The sequence below is a fragment of the Oncorhynchus keta genome, chromosome 31 (assembly GCF_023373465.1).
Source record: "Oncorhynchus keta strain PuntledgeMale-10-30-2019 chromosome 31, Oket_V2, whole genome shotgun sequence".
In the NCBI taxonomy this organism is placed as follows: domain Eukaryota; kingdom Metazoa; phylum Chordata; class Actinopteri; order Salmoniformes; family Salmonidae; genus Oncorhynchus; species Oncorhynchus keta.
Window position 1 is genome coordinate 27,135,078 of NC_068451.1, and position 8,183 is coordinate 27,143,260.

The window sequence follows — 8,183 nt, forward strand, 5'->3', positions numbered from 1 at the left end:
GAGAGGACAGAGAGAAGAATATCACTGAACAGGCTCAGAGAGACGGATGAAAGAGCAAGGAGAGTCATGCTGAATAGTCGACCACCCAGCCTGATATCTGGACTGAGCTGAAGGTGCTGAGGAACATGGTGGTGGAACAGAGAGTGGAGCTGAGGAACGTGGTGGTGGAACAGAGAGAGGAGCTGAGGAACATGGTGGTGGAACAGAGAGTGGAGCTGAAGAACATGGTGGAGGAACAGAGAGTGGAGCTGAGAGAGATTGTGGTGGTGGAAGAGAGAGTGGAGCTGAGAGAGATGGTGGTGGTGCAACAGAGAGTGGAGCTGAGGAACATGGTGGTGGAACAGAGAGTGGAGCTGAGGAATATGGTGGTGGAACAGAGAGTGGAGCTGAGGAACATGGTGGTGGAGCAGAGAGTGAAGCTGAGAGAGATTGTGGTGGTGGAACAGAGAGAGGAGCTGAGGAACATGGTGGTGGAACAGAGAGTGGAGCTGAAGAACATGGTGGAGGAACAGAGAGTGGAGCTGAGAGAGATTGTGGTGGTGGAAGAGAGAGTGGAGCTGAGAGAGATGGTGGTGGTGGAACAGAGAGTGGAGCTGAGAGAGATCGTGGTGGTGGAACAGAGAGGAGCTGAGGAACATGGTGGAGGAACAGAGAGTGGAGCTGAGAGAGATTGTGGTGGTGGAACAGAGAGTGGAGCTGAGAGAGATTGTGGTGGTGGAACAGAGAGTGGAGCTGAGAGAGATTGTGGTGGTGGAACAGAGAGTGGAGCTGAGGAAAATGGTTGTGGAACAGAGTGAAGCTGAGGAACATGTGGTGGAACAGAGAGTGGAGCTGAGAGAGATTGTGGTGGTGGAACAGAGAGAGGAGCTGAGGAACATGGTGGTGGAACAGAGAGTGGAGCTGAAGAACTTGGTGGAGGAACAGAGAGTGGAGCTGAGAGAGATTGTGGTGGTAGAAGAGAGAGTGGAGGTGAGAGAGATTGTGGTGGTGGAACAGAGGATGGAGCTGAGGAACATGGTGGTGGAACAGAGAGTGGAGCTGAGGAATATGGTGGTGGAACAGAGAGTGGAGCTGAGAGAGATCGTGGTGGTGGAACAGAGAGGAGCTGAGGAACATGGTGGTGGAACAGAGAGGAGCTGAGGAACATGGTGGTGGAACAGAGAGTGGAGCTGAGAGAGATTGTGGTGGTGGAACAGAGAGTGGAGCTGAGAGAGATTGTGGTGGTGGAACAGAGAGTGGAGCTGAGAGAGATTGTGGTGGTGGAACAGAGAGTGGAGCTGAGAGAGATCATGGTGGTGGAACAGAGAGTGGAGCTAAGGAACATGGTGGAGGAACAGAGAGTGGAGCTGAGAGAGATTGTGGTGGTGGAACAGAGAGTGGAGCTGAGAGAGATTGTGGTGGTGAAACAGAGAGTTGTGCTGAGAGAGATCATGGTGGTGGAACAGAGAGTGGAGCTGAGGAACATGGTGGTGGAGCTGAGAGTGGAGCTGAGGAACATGGTGGTGGAACAGAGAGAGGAGCTGAGGAACATGGTGGTGGAACAGAGAGTGGAGCTGAGGAACATGGTGGTGGAACAAATCAAATTAAATCAAATTTTATTGGTCACATACACATGGTTAGCAGATGTTAATGCGAGAGTAGCAAAATGCTTGTGCTTCTAGTTCCGATAATGAAGTAATAACCAACGAGTAATCTAACCTAACAATTCCACAACTACTACCTTATATACACAAGTGTAAAGGGATAAAGAATACATACATAAAGATATATGAATGAGTGATGGTACAGAACGGTACAAGCAAGATGCAGTAGATGGTATAGAGTACAGTATATATAGGGTATGTAGGGTATGTAAACATTATATTAAGTGGCATTGTTTAAAGTGGATAGTGATACATTTTTTACATCAATTTCCATTATTAAAGTGAGCTGGAGTTGAGTCAGTATGTTGGCAGCAGCCACTCAATGTTAGTGGTGGCTGTTTAACAGTCTGATGGCCTTGAGATAGAAGCTGTTTTTCAGGCTCTCGGTCCCTGCTTTGATGCACCTGTACTGACCTCGCCTTCTGGATGATAGCGCGGTGAACAGGCAGTGGCTCGGGTGGTTGTTGTCCTTGATGATCTTTATGGCTTTCCTGTAACATCGGGTGGTGTAGGTGTCCTGGAGGGCAGGTAGTTTTCCCCCGGTGATGCGTTGTGCAGACCTCACTACCCTCTGGAGAGCTTTATGGTTGTGGGCGGAGCAGTTGCCGTACCGGGCGGTGATACAGCCCGACAGGATGCTCTCAATTGTGCATCTGTAGGAGTTTGTGAGTGCTTTTGGTGACAAGAATAATTTCTTCAGCCTCCTGAGGTTGAAGAGGCGCTGCTGCGCCTTCTTCACAATGATGTCTGTGTGGGTGGACCAATTCAGTTTGTCCGTGATGTGTACGCCGAGAAACTTAACTTCCTACCCTCTCCACTACTGTCCCGTCGATGTGGATAGGAGGCTGCTTCCCTCTGCTGTTTCCTGAAGTCCACGATCATCTCCTTTGTTTTGTTGGTATTCCTCTTGCCCAGATGGGTTAGGGCAGTGTGCAGTGTGGTTGCGATTGCGTCGTCTGTGGACCTATTGGGGCGGTAAGCAAATTGGCGTGGGTCTAGGGTATCAGGTAGGGTGGAGGTGATATGGTCCTTGACTAGTCTCTCAAAGCACTTCATGATGACGGAAGTGAGTGCTACGGGGCGGTAGTCGTTTAGCTCAGTTACCTTAGCTTTCTTGGGAACAGGAACAATGGTGGCCCTCTTGAAGCATGTGGGAACAGCAGACTGGGATAAGGATTGATTGAATATGTCCGTAAACACACCAGCCAGCTGCTCTGCGCATGCTCTGAGGACCTGGCTGGGGATGTCGTCTGGGCCTGCAGCCTTGCGAGGGTTAATATGTTTAAATGTTTTACTCACGTCGTCTGCAGTGAAGGAGAGTCCGCAGGTTTTGGAAGCGGGCCCTGTCAGTGGCACTATATTGTTCTCAAAGCGAGCAAAAAATGTACTTAGTCTGTCTGGGAGCAAGACATCCTGGTCCGCGACGGGGCTGGCTTTCGTTTTGTAATCCGTGATTGACTGTAAACCCTGCCACATATCTCTTGTGTCTGAGCCGTTGAATTGCAACTTTACTTTGTCTCTATACTGACGCTTAGCTTGTTTGATTGCCTTGCGGAGGGAATAGCTACACTGTTTTAATTCGGTTATGTTTCCGGTCACATTGCCCTGGTGAAAAGAGAGTGGAGCTGAGGAACATGGTGGTGGAACAGAGAGTGGAGCTGAGGAACATGGTGGAGGAACAGAGAGTGGAGCTGAGGAACATAGTGGTGGAACAGAGAGTGGAGCTGAGGAACATGGTGGTGGAGCTAAGAGTTGAGCTGAGGAACATGGTGGTGGAGCTGAGAGTGGAGCTGAGGAACATGGTGGTGGAACAGAGAGTGGAGCTGAGGAACATGGTGGGGGAGCTGAGGAACATGGTGGTGGAAAAGAGAGAGGAGCTGAGGAACATGGTGGAGGAACAGAGAGTGGAGCTGAGGAACATGGTGGTGGAACAGAGAGTGGAGCTGGGGAACATGGCGGTGGAACAGAGAGTGGAGCTGAGGAACATGGTGGTGGAACAGAGAGTGGAGCTGAGGAACATGGTGGTGGAGCTGAGAGTGGAGCTGAGGAACATGGTGGTGGAACAGAGAGTCACTAATACTGAACTGCACTTCCACATGCCCAGAAGTTACCTCTAGCCTTATTACTTTGATGTAGAAAGAAGCTGTTTGTTTAAATTCATCAACACTTCATTTGCATTTCCTTTACATGACATTTTAGCACTAGATGTCAGATGGACAGCCAGTGAGAGCCAGGTGGAGGAGCTGAAGACAGAGAACAGATGGACAGCCAGTGAGAGCCAGGTGGAGGAGCTGAAGACAGAGAACAGATGGACAGCCAGTGAGAGCCAGGTGGAGGAGCTGAAGACAGAGAACAGATGGACAGCCAGTGAGAGCCAGGTGGAGGAGCTGAAGACAGAGAACAGATGGACAGCCAGTGAGAGCCAGGTGGAGGAGCTGAAGACAGAGAACAGATGGACAGCCAGTGAGAGCCAGGTGGAGGAGCTGAAGACAGAGAACAGATGGACAGCCAGTGAGAGCCAGGTAGAGGAGCTGAAGACAGAGAACAGATGGACAGCCAGTGAGAGCCAGGTGGAGGAGCTGAAGACAGAGAACAGATGGACAGCCAGTGAGAGCCAGGTGGAGGAGCTGAAGACAGAGAACAGATGGACAGCCAGTGAGAGCCAGGTGGAGGAGCTGAAGACAGAGAACAGATGGACAGCCAGTGAGAGCCAGGTGGAGGAGCTGAAGACAGAAAACAGAGGGAAAGTAAGACAGCTACATGTCATTTGATTACTTTCATCAACAAAGACATGGTTTGTTGAAGTCATCAACAGTTTATTTGTATTGTTACATGATATCCTAGGACTTGGGACCAGAGGGACAGTCAGTGGAGGAGCTGAAGACAGAGAACAGAGGGACAGTCAGTGGAGGAGCTGAAGACAGAGAACAGAGGGACAGTCAGTGGAGGAGCTGAAGACAGAGAACAGAGGGACAGTCAGTGGAGGAGCTGAAGACAGAGAACAGAGGGACAGTCAGTGGAGGAGCTGAAGACAGAGAACAGAGGGACAGTCAGTGGAGGAGCTGAAGACAGAGAACAGAGGGACAGTCAGTGGAGGAGCTGAAGACAGAGAACAGAGGGACAGTCAGTGGAGGAGCTGAAGACAGAGAACAGAGGGACAGTCAGTGGAGGAGCTGAAGACAGAGAACAGAGGGACAGTCAGTGGAGGAGCTGAAGACAGAGAACAGAGGGACAGTCAGTGGAGGAGCTGAAGACAGAGAACAGAGGGACAGTCAGTGGAGGAGCTGAAGACAGAGAACAGAGGGACAGTCAGTGGAGGAGCTGAAGACAGAGAACAGAGGGACAGTCAGTGGAGGAGCTGAAGACAGAGAATGCATGTAAGACATGGATATTCATATACTTATAAAGGGATTTGAAGGCTGTTTATGTGAACTATTTACAACAAGTTTTTGTGTTTTATTCAATATCGGTCAGAAAGTCTATTTGTTTATATTGTTGCAGTTTTGGGGGGTAGAGCGACAGCCACAGAGAGAGAGGTGGAGGAAGTGAAAACAGTCAATTCAGGGAAGACGAACGCAGTCTTGCAGAACAAGACATGTTACTATTTTCTGTTATTTTCTTCAGCATTTTATTAACGATGTTGTCATTGTTTATGTAATACATATTTTGTGTATGATGGTGAAAATCATTAACACTTTCCTGTGTTCACAGAGACACCGAAGGTGGCATTCTCTGCTGCTTTAGATAGTACAGTGGGACCCTTCAATTCTGAAACCACTCTGATCTCAACCAATGTCATCACTAACATCAGCCAGGCCTACTGACATCACCCTGATCTCAACCAATGTCATCACTAACATCAGCCAGGCCTACTGACATCACCCTGATCTCAACCAATGTCATCACTAACATCAGCCAGGCCTACTGACATCACCCTGATCTCAACCAATGTCATCACTAACATCAGCCAGGCCTACTGACATCACCCTGATCTCAACCAATGTCATCACTAACATCAGCCAGGTCTACTGACATCACCATGATCTCAACCAATGTCATCACTAACATCAGCCAGGCCTACTGACATCACCCTGATCTCAACCAATGTCATCACTAACATCAGCCAGGCCTACTGACATCACCCTGATCTCAACCAATGTCATCACTAACATCAGCCAGGCCTACTGACATCACCATGATCTCAACCAATGTCATCACTAACATCAGCCAGGCCTACTGACATCACCATGATCTCCACCAATGTCATCACTAACATCAGCCAGGCCTACATTCCAGTTACAGGTAGTGCACACACATCAATCTACATGTATGAACACACATGTCCATAGGGACCAGATACAGACACTGAGTCCAACATCACTAGCAGGCTGCTCCAGTGTCTATGAAAGACTGAGTGTTGGTCTCGTTTCCTCTGATGCAGGTTTCTTCACAGCACCAGTGAGAGGACTCTACTTCTTCACATTCACAAGCCATGGTGACAGCTCATCATCTTACGTGGGTGCAGCCTTGTACAAGAATGACCAGATAATAATTTAGGTGCATCAGTATAACTATGGATGGGATCAGGATGTATCCAGTGCTGTAACTCTAGAGCTGGAGGAGGTGGATTTGGTCTACCGCGCCTCTACTCTACTTACAGATTACATGATGACTCAAAAAAACACAACATCTTCATTGGTCTTCCCTATGTAATGATGCAAAATGATGCCTGGACATGGGGTACTCTGAGCTCCAATTGTTTCTGTATACTTCAAAAATGAAGTATTTTTGTCCTTTACTGTCAGTGTTGAATTTTGTTTAGGAAAATATCTGCTCATTTTAAAAAGTACACATTACACATCTGATGAATGGTATTGAGTAAGTGAGGGAAGAGGATTTTGAGTTTGCACGTTTGAAGAAAGAGAGAGAAATATTTTTTTTTAAAGAAGGAAAGAGAGAGAGAGAGAGAGAGAGAGTTGGGGTGAGAGGGGGGATGAGAGAGAGGAAGGAGGTAGATTTGTAAGAGCTCAGCTGTGTCCTTCAGATGTAGCTCTGTCCCTCTGTGGTGAGCAGCTGCACCATGGTACACACACAGGCCTGGGCTAGATTCAAGATTACAACGCTCTGCAATGTTTCTATTTTCTGTTTACCATAATATAGAGGAGGCTGCTGGGAGCAGCTAGAGGAGGACGGGTGCGCTGGAATGGCTGGAATGGAATGAATGGAACAAAGTCGTGTTGTTTCCATATGTTAGACGTGTTTGATACCGTTCCATTAATACTGTACCATTTCAGCCGTTTACAAGGAGCCCTTCCTCCTATAGCTCCCCCCACCAGCCTCCTCTGCCGTAAAGCTTCGTAACATTTCGCTCTGTAGCACTATGGTTTAACTTAGACAACCTTATGAAAACCACCACTGACATGCTCATTCAGTAATAGCATACAGTAGGCCTATATTCAACACAAACACCATAATACACAGTTATGTTGTGACTTTTGGCTAATTAATATTCAAGATAATGTATTGATTAATTACTGGAATAATTAAATTAGCTGATTTATTTGATTAATTTTGTTATCCTATCCAAATTATTATTAGAGGGGCACCATTAAGGGTTGGATGTAGAGAAACCCTTTAATTAACTCTATCAGTAGTAGTTGTTAAACGTTATACCATTAATTGCTATATCAACAATATAATCCAGTCAATTTGACTATATTCTTATTCTGAATAGCCGATAAACTCTGGCACCTGGAAGACTTGCTGATAATCCCACGTAACACGTGAATCAGAAATGATGGTCGGCTGATTGGCTGAGAGTGTCAGTCTTTTGACACTAAGAGTGGTAAAACGGGAAGAGAGAGTTTAGTTTTTACCTTGTGGTAGGGCGTAAACTACTCCGTGAAAGGAAGGTCTGACCCCCCTTTCACCCCATGTAATGCAGGCACAGGGAATATCTGTTCTCCAACACCTACCACTGAAGGGCCTTTGACAATAAAAGCCTGGAAATGTTGGTCTGTAGGGTGATTTCACTCCTCTTGTTACAACAGTGAATAAATGTGAGTTAAACATGAGTGTAAGTGTGAGAGGAGCTGCCAAGACTGTAACCACCTGTTGTGAACTAACAGAGAGGTAGACAGATGGAGAGAACCGAGGGGAATAGAATCACCTGTAGCTAGCCTCATTGAAGCATCCGGACATCCCGAAGTCATGCGCTTGCTGTGCAGCTGTCCCCAGCCAAGTTTGTCTTAGGGGGAAATGAATGTCTCATCACCCTTCCTCCTTGTTTATTCTGGCTGTTAAATGGATAGTAAGCAGACTATGGCTCTGTTTCACTCAGGGACATGATAAAAGAAAGAGGATCTATAGCACAGACAGTGGTATGGGGAGTTCTGGCACAGACAATCGTCTTATTTTTGTGATTGGCTAGCTGTCTGAACTGCGGAAAGCTGAAACTTTACATTTTCCACAACGTCTATATCCAAGTTGCCAAACGTTTGTAATGGCATACTTTAAAATGGTATGTTATGACACCTTTTT